This window comes from Lepidochelys kempii, chromosome 3, assembly GCF_965140285.1.
Source record: "Lepidochelys kempii isolate rLepKem1 chromosome 3, rLepKem1.hap1, whole genome shotgun sequence".
Taxonomy (NCBI): domain Eukaryota; kingdom Metazoa; phylum Chordata; order Testudines; family Cheloniidae; genus Lepidochelys; species Lepidochelys kempii.
The window spans coordinates 102415000-102428694 of record NC_136382.1 but is presented as its reverse complement, the minus strand read 5'-3'; the positions used below and the strand labels follow the sequence as shown (position 1 = coordinate 102428694).

The 13695-nt window shown below is 39.4% G+C and overlaps 1 pseudogene across 1 annotated transcript; it reads left to right on the top strand.

Moving 5' to 3' along the window:
- The first annotated feature begins 204 nt into the window (after positions 1 to 204).
- Positions 205 to 13475, top strand: LOC140909026 (pantetheinase-like; annotated as a pseudogene). The gene is made up of 6 exons (XR_013635565.1): positions 205 to 285; positions 5296 to 5469; positions 7204 to 7495; positions 8863 to 9234; positions 10192 to 10362; positions 10634 to 13475. The product of XR_013635565.1 is annotated as a pantetheinase-like (transcript).
- The last annotated feature ends 220 nt before the right edge of the window (positions 13476 to 13695 follow it).

Genomic DNA, 13695 nt, shown 5'->3' with positions numbered 1-13695 from the left:
CTCCTGAAGATGCTTTGATGCTGATGAACAAAAATATGGATATTTGTGGAAGGGGCCATCAAAGCAGCAGCCCTGCGGCTACTGTCATTGGCTATTCTGTACTGAGATGTATTTATTTAAGTGGAGACTTATTTAATTTAGTCTGTTTTGCCAGGATGCACGTATCATTGTGACTCCTGAAGATGGTATTTATGGCTGGGTTTTCACAAGAGAAACCATTTACCCCTATCTTGAGGACATCCCAGATCCACAGGTGAACTGGATTCCATGTACTGAGCCTGAAAGGTATTGTCTTTGCTACTAAAAGGGGGAGTGGGATGGTGGGGGAGAGGCAAAAATCTCCATTCAGCCGTGGAGATGAGCGAATTCATAAGGGCTTGGTTTCAGTGGTAGCTGTGTTAGTCTGTATCAGCAAAAAAACCCGAGGCACTTCAGAGACTAACAAATTAACCTGTGGCACTTCAGAGACTAACAAATTTATTTGGGCATAAGCTTTCATGGACTAGAACCCACATCATCAGATGTATGTCATAAAAGATACAGGAGCAGGTATATATACACGAAAGGATGTGGGTTGCTTTACCAAGTGTTAGGTCAGTCTAACGAGAGTAGCCTAATCACAAGAACGTACTATCTGATAAGTTTTTCATGATTTGTTTTTTCCCCATAAAGTATAGTCTAATATACAGGTTTCAGAGTAGTAGCCATGTTAGTCTGTATTCGCAAAAAGAAAAGGAGGACTTGTGGCACGTTAGAGACTAACAAATTTATTTGAGCATAAGCTTTTGTGAGCTACAGCTTACTTCATCGGATGCATCATTAGTCTAATTACAGTTTCTCGGTTTCATTTAATGTACTCGTTGGGTTCAATGCTTATTTGAAAGAAAAACATGAAATGCAAGTTATAAGGGCTCTGCTTTTTCAATGAGCTCTATGTGGGAGCTGGGACACGATCAGGACCTAAGAAATGTTCACTATTGAAATGGGGGAAACCTGCTCCAAGGTTTAAAAAATAAATCCTATAATCTGTGTTTTTATCTGAACCCCAGTTGAGCAATGAGCTGTGACATAATGATCTTTTGTTAGTGCTTGAACGCATTTTTGGTGATTAAGTAAAAGTCAAAATCCAGTCAGTGTTAACTGGCGATCCTTGTAACCAGGTCCTAAGAGATATTCTGTGATGTCACAGTGCAATAATTTATGAAGAGCAAATATGAAAGAAATATTTCTAAGATGAAGGAATAACTTTATTTTAATAGGTTTAGGGTGCATTTAAGGGAAAATAATCCAAATAACTTTATGCATTTTAGTACTAATATGTTAACAGTGTAAAGAAAAACACGACTGAACAAACAAAAATCAAAATTCAACTTGAATTACTTCAAAGAAGGACTTTCAGACCCTAATAATTTAAAGTCCTTGTTTTTTTTTAAGCAATTGCTATCTCTGTATCAGAGTGCCCTGTTTAGCAGAATTGGGAAATGATTATAAAGTAACGGAAGCTGTCAACCTTTTTTTTTCCTTTGTAAACTGTAACATTAGTTGAGATCATAAAATTTCAGTTTTTAAAATTATTTATTTTTCAATGATCTTAAGACACATCACATCATCTTTAGTATTTTAATATGGTAGGATTACAGGAATCTCCTCAATCAATAGCTAATCATAGGAAAGGAAGGACCTCGAGAGGTCTTCTAGTCCAGTCCCCTGCACTCATGCCAGGACTAAGTATGATCTAGACCACTCCTGAGAGGTGTTTGTCTAATAAAAGGCAGTGATGTAATTTGGACACATCAGGGTACAATCCAGACAAATGAGTAGCTGTCACCCCGCCCTTAACTTGGGGTGTCCTTTACTCTGCTTTGTTGATGTAGCCTCCAGATAATCTGGACCGCTCACAAACAGCAGCAGCAAGTCACTCCCAACTGTGTATGCTGCAGCCTGCCAACCACACCCTGATTTGTGTTCCAGGGTGACACCTGCAACACCTCCCTCTCCTATATTTTCCCCTAGAAATGTATGTCCTGTGCTGCTCAACCCCCTCCTGGACAAGACAGTCATAAAAAAGTCTTTCTTTAATAGAAATAATATGCACACATATTTGTTACCCCAAATTGAGTTTCCCAGTTACTTCAATTTAAACACACTGGATTAGATTAAAACACTAAAACAAGTTTATAAACTAACAAGTGAGAGATTTTAAGTGAATACAAGTAATGAGGTATAAAAATTAGATACAAGAAAAATAAATATAAAACACAACTGGTACTTGTTAAATTTAACTGTGTTAAATTCAAAGCAAAATTGTTCTCACCACATGTTCTCAGAAGTCTTACTGGCCAAACTTCTTAGGCCAGGACCCCTTCTTCTATGTAATGGTTGCTTCCTTTGTCCCTTCTCACTTAGTTAATCAATGGACACAGTGAGAGGAAGGAGGTGGGGTGCCTTGGGGTGTCTTCCCCCTTCTTTTTATAAGATGCATTTCCAGCTGGGAGCATGGCAACAGGCAGTCTGTGTGGAAGGGAACTCCATGCTGCTTCTTTGTTAAGATTTTTTTTTTTTTTGCCCCTGCCCCCTTTCTTGCCAAAGAATGGCCACTTAGCAGGTAATGGCCTGTTGACCTTGTTTACACCTAGCTGAGGCACTCTGAGGAACTGGTTTGGCCACTTCCCAGACTCTTCTGGAAAACATACTTTTACTCATGATCTCAGCTCATGTTTATAACTTCACATATAACGCTGCTATGTGAATTTTGCCACGATATTATATTGATCAGCAAATGATGAGTTTTTAAATGATATCTCCTAAGGCATACTTTGTACAAAGACTGTTACAATAGCGTGTAGAGTGTGGACATGAGTACATCCCGTCACAGTAATGTCAATACAGGACAGCAATAGTGCTTGGCTACAATTAATGATTAATAATATATAGTCATAGAAATATTTGTTAATGTTTTGCCACTAGGTGGTACTAGAAGAACGAGTCAGTTTGTTTTCTCATCTACACAAGGGTGATTTTCCCCAGCGGTGTTGGATTGCAGATATTCCACCATCACTTGCGGCTAAGTCAAGCCAGAGTTTAGCCATTCTAATGTTTATAATACAGTAAATACTGGCTTTGTGTTTCAGCTGTGTTTACCTTTAAAATATTGTTGTGACTGTTTGAGCAATGACATGGTAATCAATATTGTACAAAAGTAAAGAGATTTGGAGTTAAATACTAGCTCCATTGAAGTCCAATGGCAAAAATTTCCACTGATTTTACTGGGGCCAAGATTTTGCCCAACAATTTGTATAGTGAGGGTGCTGTGAGCCATTGAACCCAACTAAATCCTGTATATAATGGAAACCACTTCAAGACAGGGGGTGCTGCAGCATCCCCCAAACCCATAGTTCCCTGCATCAAAGAATTTGCAATCCAAAGCGGAAACAAGCAAAAGAAACTCAAATATTTTTGAGCTGGAGATTTAGGCTGAAGTGGGTCTTGTTTAAAGGCTTAAACATAGTTATGGGTTCCTAGAGAAAATGTTTAATACATCTTGGACCATCTTTCAATAATTTAATTTAAAAAAAGCTGTATGTACATTAATCTCTGCAAACTATTATGGAACAGCCCCAAATTTTAAAATAAGTTTAAAAACTCACTTACCTCATATGAGGTAGCATGGTGTGTGTGCATGTGTCCAGGCGCCTAGACAAAAAACTCAGTTAAGATAGAAACCACATGAAAATTTAAGGGTAAAAAACATTACAAAGGTATTTCAGTTATCCCAGAAACTAGCATTATAAATAGAGTTGGGAGAATGACTGACTGATTTTTTGTTTGGTTGGTTGGTTTGCTGGCAGTTTGGAATAATTAAAAAAACAAACAAACAAAAACTCCAACCCTTTGGTTCAGGTAAAACTCCAATTTTATTTATTTATTTTTTAAAATTTTGACTAATGGAAAATGTCTGTTCCAAGTTCACCAAAATGTTTTATGTTACATGAAGTGTTTTTGTTTCTGGGCATTTTAAGGGCTAGATTTACAAAATTGGGGGTTAGGGGAAGGAAAGGTGGTGGTGTTGGTACACATCCCTCCCCCCAATAACCTGTAGCCCAAGGTTAGGTTATTCACCAGGGATGGTATTGGTTACTTAAGGTAGGTCTCCGTCAGCCTTTCCTGTTGAAACTGTTCAACTTTGTGTAAAATATTTGAATGCTCATTGGGCCAGAGGACAACTCTGTAGCCTGGTGATTTTGCCCATGTCTAATTATAAACTCAGGGAAACTCAAGAGTTTCAAAGCAATTCAAACCTGTTAAGGTGTGGAAATGTACAATTTAAGCACTCAAACAATGTTAATTCCTGCCCTGTAGTGATGCCATTCAATAACCATACAGTTATGACAAGGGCATTGTAGTGTTTGTGGTCATAGATTAAATTAAATTGATTTTTAAAGATACATTGATTTTTTTACCCCATTTTCCCCACTTATGGTATAGAGGCCGGGCAAAAGAATGAAGGGATTTGCATGAACAGAATAAAAACTTCCTTCTGCAACGAGCTCCAAGCAGGTTCCAGGGTCTGCTTATGTGGAGCTTATTGTAGGATCAGAGCCTAAGAAATGTTCAGCATTAAGATAGGTGGTACCTGCTCAAAGATAAGATGGCACACAACATGTGCAATTGTTCCTGAACTCAGATTGAACAGTGAGATGTGACATTGTCCTTATCTTATATTTTGGTAACTAGTTAAACATTTGGATTTCAAGAATAAGCAAACAAACAAAACCCATACATCCTCCCCGGGATGTTTGTGGGGTGGGACAAAGGAGGGTTTGTTGTAATGTTGTTCTTTCACTTTTCCTCTTTCCCAAACCTCATTTCTGGCACTTAGTTTTGGCATTTCCTAATTGTGGAACCATAATAATGTTTGTTTATTTGTTGTGTGAATACACGTACATGTGTGTGGGGTTTTTTTCAGTGGAACCCAAACCCAATTCCTTGTGAGAGGAATCTAGTCTAAGACGAAAATGAGGTGTGGTGTGTGTGGGGAGAGACTGGAAGCACAATATCAAACTGTTCTGTCCAGTTAGGATAACCCATACTGGCACAAAGGGAGACTTCTGGATTTTATTCTGAACACTTTGATAGACTCACCAATGGTCTATTCTGTACTTTCATTTGGTTACCCTACAACAGCAGTCTTCTAATTAAAATGATTAACTTAAATCCATCCTTCTTCTTCTCCAAAGTCTAAGAATTTTTTTTTTTTTAAATTTCTCACTGACCATTAAATTTGCTCCGCACCAGTGCAGGAAAGACTCAGCTGCATGGCAAGCAGCAGTGCTATCTATGTGGTTGCCAATATTGGGGACAAGAAGCCATGTAATTCCAGTGATCCCAAGTGCCCCAGCGATGGTCACTATCAGTACAATACTACATTGTCTTTGATTCAGAAGGAAATTGGTGGCACGCTACCATAAGGTAAGAAATAAACAACTTTGCACAGTTCAGTGCAGTAATTAACTCCTTTTAATGATATCTAGCATTTTCCCCCAAATTCTATAACTAAAACTATTGTGGAATGTATTTCGTGGTATGCAGAGGATCGGAGTGTAATGCCATGTTAAAGCAGGAAAGGTCACGTTTTCAGTGTCTGTAGTCAGAGGAATTCGTTTTCCCAGCCAGAGCTGCAGAATCTGAGCTGAGGAAGCTTTAACCCCTATTTGTCAAAACATTAACCTTAAATGTTCCAGTCCAATCTAGTTCTTGCTTCAATGGGCAGCCACAATTGACTGCTCTTTCACAAAACTTATAAAGGGCAGAAAATTAATGCCAAAAAATTAGCGTGAACCCCAGGCAATACCTACTTGGACTCTCTTAGGGCTTGTCTACACTGGCACTTTACAGTGCTGCAACTTTCTCGCTCGTGGGAAAGGGGGGGGAAACACCCCCCTGAGCGCAGCAAGTTTCAGCACTGTAAAGCACCAGTGTAGACAGTGCACCAGCGCTGGGAGCTGCGCTCCCCACTCTGGTAGGGGTTTTTTAGAGCACTGGGAGAGCTCTCCCCCATGGCAGCACTTTAGCTTTGCCGGTGTAGACTACCCTTAAGCAGCTGGTGACTTAAGTAGTCAGCTGAACTTGTGAGGCCGTACATTCAATTTGATGGTATTTCTTTGTTTGGGTGTAATGCAATAGCTTCTGAATGCCACATCCAATCAATTCCAAAGTTACAGGGAATGTTCTAGGCATCAGTGGGAAGAACCCTATGGATTTTGGTGAAAATTAGGAAAACCTGAAGGGTATAAATCTGATTAGCAGAGCCAGCAGCTGCAACCACTTTTGTAATTGTCTGTAGAACAAAGAACCAATTGACAGCAACCATTAATACTGTCCAGCATAAGAGCTTCCCCATCTCCGCTCTCTCCATCCTCCCGGTTGTTTAAAGTGTAATGCCCTGAAAGAGAAAGGAAAACATGAGAATAAGAATAGTGGTAGGAGGAAATAAGGAGCCATGAAGGTGCACACAAAGCCTCTGGTATGGGGCGGGGGGGGCTAGGAGGGAATGGAGGACACAAAGAACCCTGACATTAGGGTGTCTCTGAAATGGAGGGGGATGGGAGGATGGTAATGAAGAAGCTGGGTGGGGAGGAGTGCAAAGAGCCACGGGTGTGTGCACCCTCCTTCGCCTCTTGGCTCAGTGTGCAATGCTCAGCCTACAGATGCAACAAATCATGTCGCTCTCTAGTAAGGAATTATGAGAACAAACGGTGAAACTACAGTAAGTTCCCCAAACTTAAATTTATATGTAACTAAAATCATGGTTTAAAAGCAAGGACACTAGAAATGCTAGCCACTAACTTGCTGTATCACTTTTTCTGCTATTGTTGAAATTTAATTTGAGCTCCCAAAAGGCCATTTGGTCCCATTTATAAATATGAAGGGACAATCTCTGTGGGGTATGAAAAATCCAATATTTCATAAACTTCCTACCAATGAATAAATGCAAATACCATTCACGGAAGAGAAAAGGGAATCCTGTATAGTCCTGTCTGACTTTCCTTTGTATCGTAATCCAGCCTCTTTCGATGTGGAAAAAAATAGAATTTAACAGAAACATAGACTCTGTGTTCCCTGTATTTATGTAAACAATTTAACTGCACTGAGTTCTGATTTATATGGCCTAATATATTTCCTTTCTCTCTTTCCCATAAACAGCACAACCTCTTTGTGACAGAAACTCAGTTCGATTACCCTAAGGAGCCAGAGTTTGTCACCTTCAATACATCCTTTGGAAAGTTTGGCATTTTCACTTGTGCGGACATACTTTTCCATGATCCCGCTGTGGTCCTGGTGAGCAAGTTACAAGTGGATACTGTGCTGTTCCCGACAGCATGGATGAATACTCTACCACTTTTGTCTGCTTGTCAGTTCCACTCTGCATGGGCTATGGGAATGGGTGTCAATTTTCTTTCAGCGAATACACACAACTCCAGTTTAGATATGACAGGTAATTTACAATCTTGGGTTAACTGATTTGGCATCTTAGGCCCTGATCCTGCAAACTCTTATGCACCTGCTTCAAGTTCAGCATGTGAATAGTCTAACTGACTTCAGTAGAGCTACTCATATACTTAAATTTATGTATGCGTGTAAGTGTTTGGAGGATCTGAGTCTTAGTAATGAATGTTTACAGATAGAGCAGAAATAAAATGTTAAATTCAGAACGAAGGGATTTTTTAGGTTAATCTGTAGAATTTAAATTCCTTGTGAAGTAATAATTGCTGAAGTTCGATTTTACAGTTCAATGTAGTCTCACCACAGACCTTGATTTCAGAAATCCCATGTAACTATTGTTTGTTAATCTGATATAACAAACTTGTATCTCCACTAGATAGAGACTTAGTACTGATGAATACTCTTAATTGAGTTGTGATGGCTGATTTTCATGCAATATCTGTTTGCTTTATAAACTAGTGTAAAACTTTTTTTATAGACTTGTGTTCATTGACATTTTTTTTCAGACAGTTGCTAGGATTCATACATTGTAGTTGTCTTATGTTCATTGTCACAGAGCAATAGCGTAGTATACAATATGATATCTGTTAAGGATGGGCCTAACACTTGCATAACTATTACATTAATATGAACAGACTTGTCATTCCTTTTTCATATATGAGGCTTTTCCAATTTATAGCTTAGTATTACTGTGGGGGAGCATTTCCAGCTGATAGCTAGCACTAAACTTTTTGCTACTTGGGCTCTTTATTTAGGCATCTTCACAGCCATCTCCACTGATTTTGAGTCATTGCTATGCTAAAGTTAGATGGCCCCATTCTTTCCTCAGACATGTTTTTTGGGGGTGGGTGGGTGGGATGTTTTTGGTATTGTAAAATATAAAAATGATAGCCACACATTTAAGACCTACGTGGAGGTTCAAAGGTAAGGGATTTCTTGGCACATGTTTTCCTAAAATGTTGTATTTGCTTTACAGTGTTACCGGCCACTCTGCCAAATAAAAACTGCATAAGAGAGACAAGACCAAATTCAACAAGGAATATAAGAGTGTAATTTACACCTTCCTTCCCAATCACTGTAATTTACAACAGTTTAGTCACACTTACTAGCATGTGATTTATCGCCCATTACATGTCACTTACCTGCTGTGAAACCTTTGAATTTGGCCTTGTTCCCATTGACATCAATGAGCATTAGACCAGGCTTATAGTGTGTAAAAGCTTTAATTTTGATTTTAAAATAGTTCTGACAATAACAGAATAAAACTCTGCACATGTTTAACGTGTGATGATAAAGTGCATAATATGAAATGGGTAATTCCTTTCTGATTAAAAGCTCCCTCTTGTCTTTCACACACAGGGAGTGGCATCTATGCACCAAATGGACCCAGGGCATTTCATTACAATACAGAAATAGAACGGTCACCTCCTGGTTGCAGAGCTGATTTCACACCCTCGTCTTTCTCCCACTTACCCTATTGTTGTCAACTAGAGCTCATATACCACAAGCATCAAACGATTCTCACCAGATGACCATGATTTCAGCGGAGTCATTTACTTTGATCAGTTCACCTTCACTGAACTCACTAAGCCTGAAGGAAATCGTACACTTTGCCAGAAGGACCTTTGCTGTCATTTGAGCTACAGGATGGCGGAGAAGCGAGAAGATGAAGTTTATGTGCTGGGTGCTTTTGATGGCCTTCAAGTTGTTGAAAGAGAATACTATCCGCAGGTAAAGCTTTTCTCTTTATTTCTGATGGGGTAGGGTGGCGGAGGGCTGGAACATCCCTTTTCCATTTGGAGCTCTTCACATCTGCCCCAAGGGATAGTTAGATACTTCATCACACAGTGCTTTTCTTAAAACAAATGTTTGAGAAATAGGATGCTATTAACCCCACAGGTCGTCTTTACCCAGTTTAGGATCTTGATGCTTCCTGTTCTTTCTCTGATGTAAGTGATCAGAGGTGTTTTTCTTTTTCTTTTTTCTTTTTCTTTTTCTGGTCTTTTCCCAGCCAAAGGCCTGGATTTATCTTTGATTATAAGGGTTCAGAGAAGTTGGTGTCTGAACCTGGAAGGGAAGGCACACAGCCCCTCCCTAAAACCCATACTAACTTTAGGAGGACAGCCTGTTGCAGTGCTTCATGACTCAGCAGATATGCTCTATCCTGTGGGACAGCTTGTTTCAGCTGTGAACATTTTGCAACAGGTTGAAGCGATGCTTATGCTGATACGACTTTTTTATGTATTACTGGGATTGCAAGCTAATGTATCTAAGAAACAGGGATATAATCCACTCTTTACACACAGCTTTTGAGTTTGTTCTTATTTCCAGTGTAGTACCATTTCTACAGCATTGTGTAAGCCTAAATGGATCCTTCTGTGTAGGACAGGCAAATATCCCCATTTCACTGATAATGAAACTGAGACAGAGCTGAAGTGATTTGTTCAGGCCACAAATTGTGTCAACTGCAGAGCTATAGTTGAGTGGATAAATACACCCACACACCGGTGGCACAGGTGAAGCATTCTGTTGAATTACAAGGCATCAGAGCATCCATGGGTCTGACTTAATTACATGAGTAAATATTTTTATAATGCCTTGACAATGAGAGGCTTTTCCTGCTGTCTAAGCCTGGCTCTTGTTTACTGTAAGCTCTCCAAATGTATCCCCTCTGTTTCTTCCCCATAGATATGCACACTACTGAAGTGTAAAAGCACAGACTTGAAAACTTGTGGGTACCTAGTGGCTACTGCTGAAACCAGCTCTGACACATTCTCTCTCAGCGGCATGTTTGCCACTAGCTACGTCTTTCCAGATGTCTTGCTCACTGGGGTTCAGCTGGTGCCTGGAGAATTTCAGGTAAAAGGATGCCCTTGAGCTGTTTCAGACTTGCATTTCAAAGGATCTTACCCTAAGATGACAAAGGCTGGTGCTAAACATAAAAAGTGTCCAACAGTGACAGCTTGGGTATGCTTAGAGGCCTTCTGCTCTTGGTAATTGGCTTGAGTCAGAGATTGGGTTGTACATTACATGCCTTTTTTCCAAGCTAAACTGAAATACGTGAACATATGAATGTTGTCCACACACTGCTTTGTTAATGGTACTGTTTATCTTTCTTCTGTCAAACTAGGTATTAAGTGATGGATGTCTGATAAACCAGAATGGCACTTCTAAACCAGTCCTGTCAGTGACACTCTTTGGGAGGTGGTATGAAAAGGACCCTCCACACCCACAACAAGGTTTCCCAGGATGTGGCTATTGATGCTTTTTAGCCTTCTCAGAATAGGAACATCCTGAAATGTTAATCTGTGTTAACTACAGTCATTATCTAGTATCTTTTATTTTTCATATTCTGCAATGTGAATATATTCTGTCTAGTCAGTGCACATTACTTTATTGCCACGATTCCATTAGAAAACCAATTAATTGGACAGCAGCTCTGCATCTTTATTAACTGTTAGCCTCTACTTGCTACTGGCTTGATCTTGCTGCCATTCAAATTGATAGAAAAACTTCCACTAACTTCAATATGGTGGGATCAAGCCCTTTATCAGCAGATATTGGCCTGAGCAACAAAACTCACTTTAGAACCTGGATTTTTAATCCCCTTAAAACTTTTACTTTGCGAGTTGGGGTAGAGGTCAATTCTGGGATTTTGTTCAGGCCCACATCTAAACAAAACTGCTGATAAATCAGAGATTCATATAAACTACTAATTAGATCCATTCTCCTGAGTTGTCAATCCAATACCTTCCACAAGTACTATAATTACTTTGAAAAAGAGAAAAAATTGAAATCCTTCAATTATACAATGTAGTTACATTTTCAAAAAACATAGTCTTCAAACAGTGATCTGTACCCATGCAATAAGTCCTGAAAAAGCCAGGAAATGTCCAATAGCGTACATGCAGGTCTTTGTACCCTCACTATTTCTAATGCACCCATCACAATCAAAATAGCAAGATAAAAAAAAAAAAGGATTTGGGTGTGTTCTGTTGAATGATCTGTGTTTTTTAGGGTCCTACATATACTTAACCATATGGTTAACTTGACTTGTATTAGTTGTTCTGTTGTAGTCCGTGTACTCACGTGTGTAACTTCATATGTCTGAGTGTTCACATGAGTGAGGCCTATACTTTACTGGAAGTAGAACATATGAACTTCTTCTTTCTGGAGTGATTTAAATGGGGTGTTTGTTTTTTGACTCAGTTACTTTTCAAATTAAGATATGAGTATCCATTTTCTAATTATAATTAAATGCAATTGTTTAAGATGAAAAAAACCCTGCATTCAGATTGTGGTCTTCAGCAATTTTTATTTCTGCTTTTATTTTGTAGACGTACTTAATCAGGTATTCAACTATTGCACATGTGACCAAGGTTAAACATCATAAGATAGACTCACATTTTAGTCTGTATGCTGTCACTAAAATACAACCACCCTACATAACCCCAAAGGCAGCCAGAATAAAGAGAATGGGAAAAACTCTTTTTAACTCAGGTTTCAGAGTAGCAGCCGTGTTAGTCTGTATCCGCAAAAACAAGAGGAGTGCTTGTGGCACTTTGGAGACTAACCAATTTATTTGAGTATAAGCTTTCATGAGCTACAGCTCATTGGATGCATTCAGTGGAAAATACAGTTACTGTATACTATGGGAGCAGAAGTGATTTGAAAAAATCCCAGGAAGAAAGGGAGAATGGAGGATATATGGATCAGTTGGAGGGGAAAAACGTCAAGTTTAAGATAAGGTGAGATTCCCCATACCAAGACAAAGAAACCTCTGTAAGGAAAGGCTTGAATAAGACTTGTGATTCCAGATTCCAAGATTCATTCTGCCTCTGAGAAATTGCCTTGTTGAACCTAGTTTCTTTCTGTGACACCACACTATCAACAGCCTCTGTTTCCCCAGGACAAGTCAGGTCTTAGCATGCCGCACTAATCAGGTTTTCTTGCTTCACTTTAAATCAAACTAAATAGTGTCAAGCTCTTAGGCCAATGCTGATGCATCCAATGAAGAGAGCTGTAGCTCACAAAAGCTTATGCTCAAATAAATTTGTTAGTCTCTAAGGTGCCACAAGTACTCCTTTTCTTCCGACATATCGCTTCATAGGCCCAGTTTATGCAAGATGCTGAGCCCCTTTTGTCTTACGAGGAGTTGAAGGGACTCAACTCCTCACTGTATGTGCTCCTCAACCTTTTAAGCCACCATTCTTAATTGGGAAAAGCACTGTCTGTCTGATACCTGTCATAATCCCCACATCAGAGGGAAGAGATATTACCCTGTGTGATTTTGGGCAAGTCATTTTTCTGTGGGAGAGCAAGGAATTGAACCAAAATCCCTGAGTCCCACTCCAGTGCCTTAACTGCAAAACAGTCCTCCTCTTCTCAGTGCAGTGTGTGCTGTGTATTGCTTCTGAAGGATGGGTGACGCTAAGCATTCCTTTATTCACACCCTACACACTATTGTAGTAGTCTTTGTACAAGATGTCATAAATATAAAGGGAAGGGTAACCACCTTTCTGTATACAGAACTATAAAATCCCTCCTAGCCAGAGGCAAAAGCCTTTCACCTGTAAAGGGTTAAGAAGCTAAGATAACCTCGCTGGCACCTGACCAAAATGACCAATGAGGAGACAAGATTCTTTCAAAGCTGGAGGCGGGAGGGAACAAAGGGTCTGTCTGTGTGATACTTTTGCCAGGACCAGGTCAGGAATGCTCTTCAGAACTCCTGTAAAAAGTTAGTAAGCAATCTAGCTAGAAATGCGTTAGATGTTCTTTTGTTTAATGGCTGGTAAAATAGCTGTGCTGAATGGAATGTACATTCCTGTTTTTGTGTCTTTTTGTAACTTAAGGTTTTGCCTAGAGGGATTCTCTGTGTTTTGAATCTGATTACCCTGTAAGATATTTACCATCCTGATTTTACAGAGGTGTTTGTTTTACTTTTGCTTTAATTAAAATTCTTCTTTTAAGAACCTGATTGCTTTTTCATTGTTCTTAAGATCCGAGGGTTTGGGTCTGTGTTCACCTGTACAAATTGGTGAGGGGGGTCTTTCATGCAGGTCCCCACATCTGTACCCTAGAGTTCAGAGTAGGGAAGGAAGCTTGACACAAGATATGCCTTGTGAAGTATCATTTGAAAACTAATAACTCAGTGATAATAATATTTTTGTGTTGTATGTATGTGATGGGTAT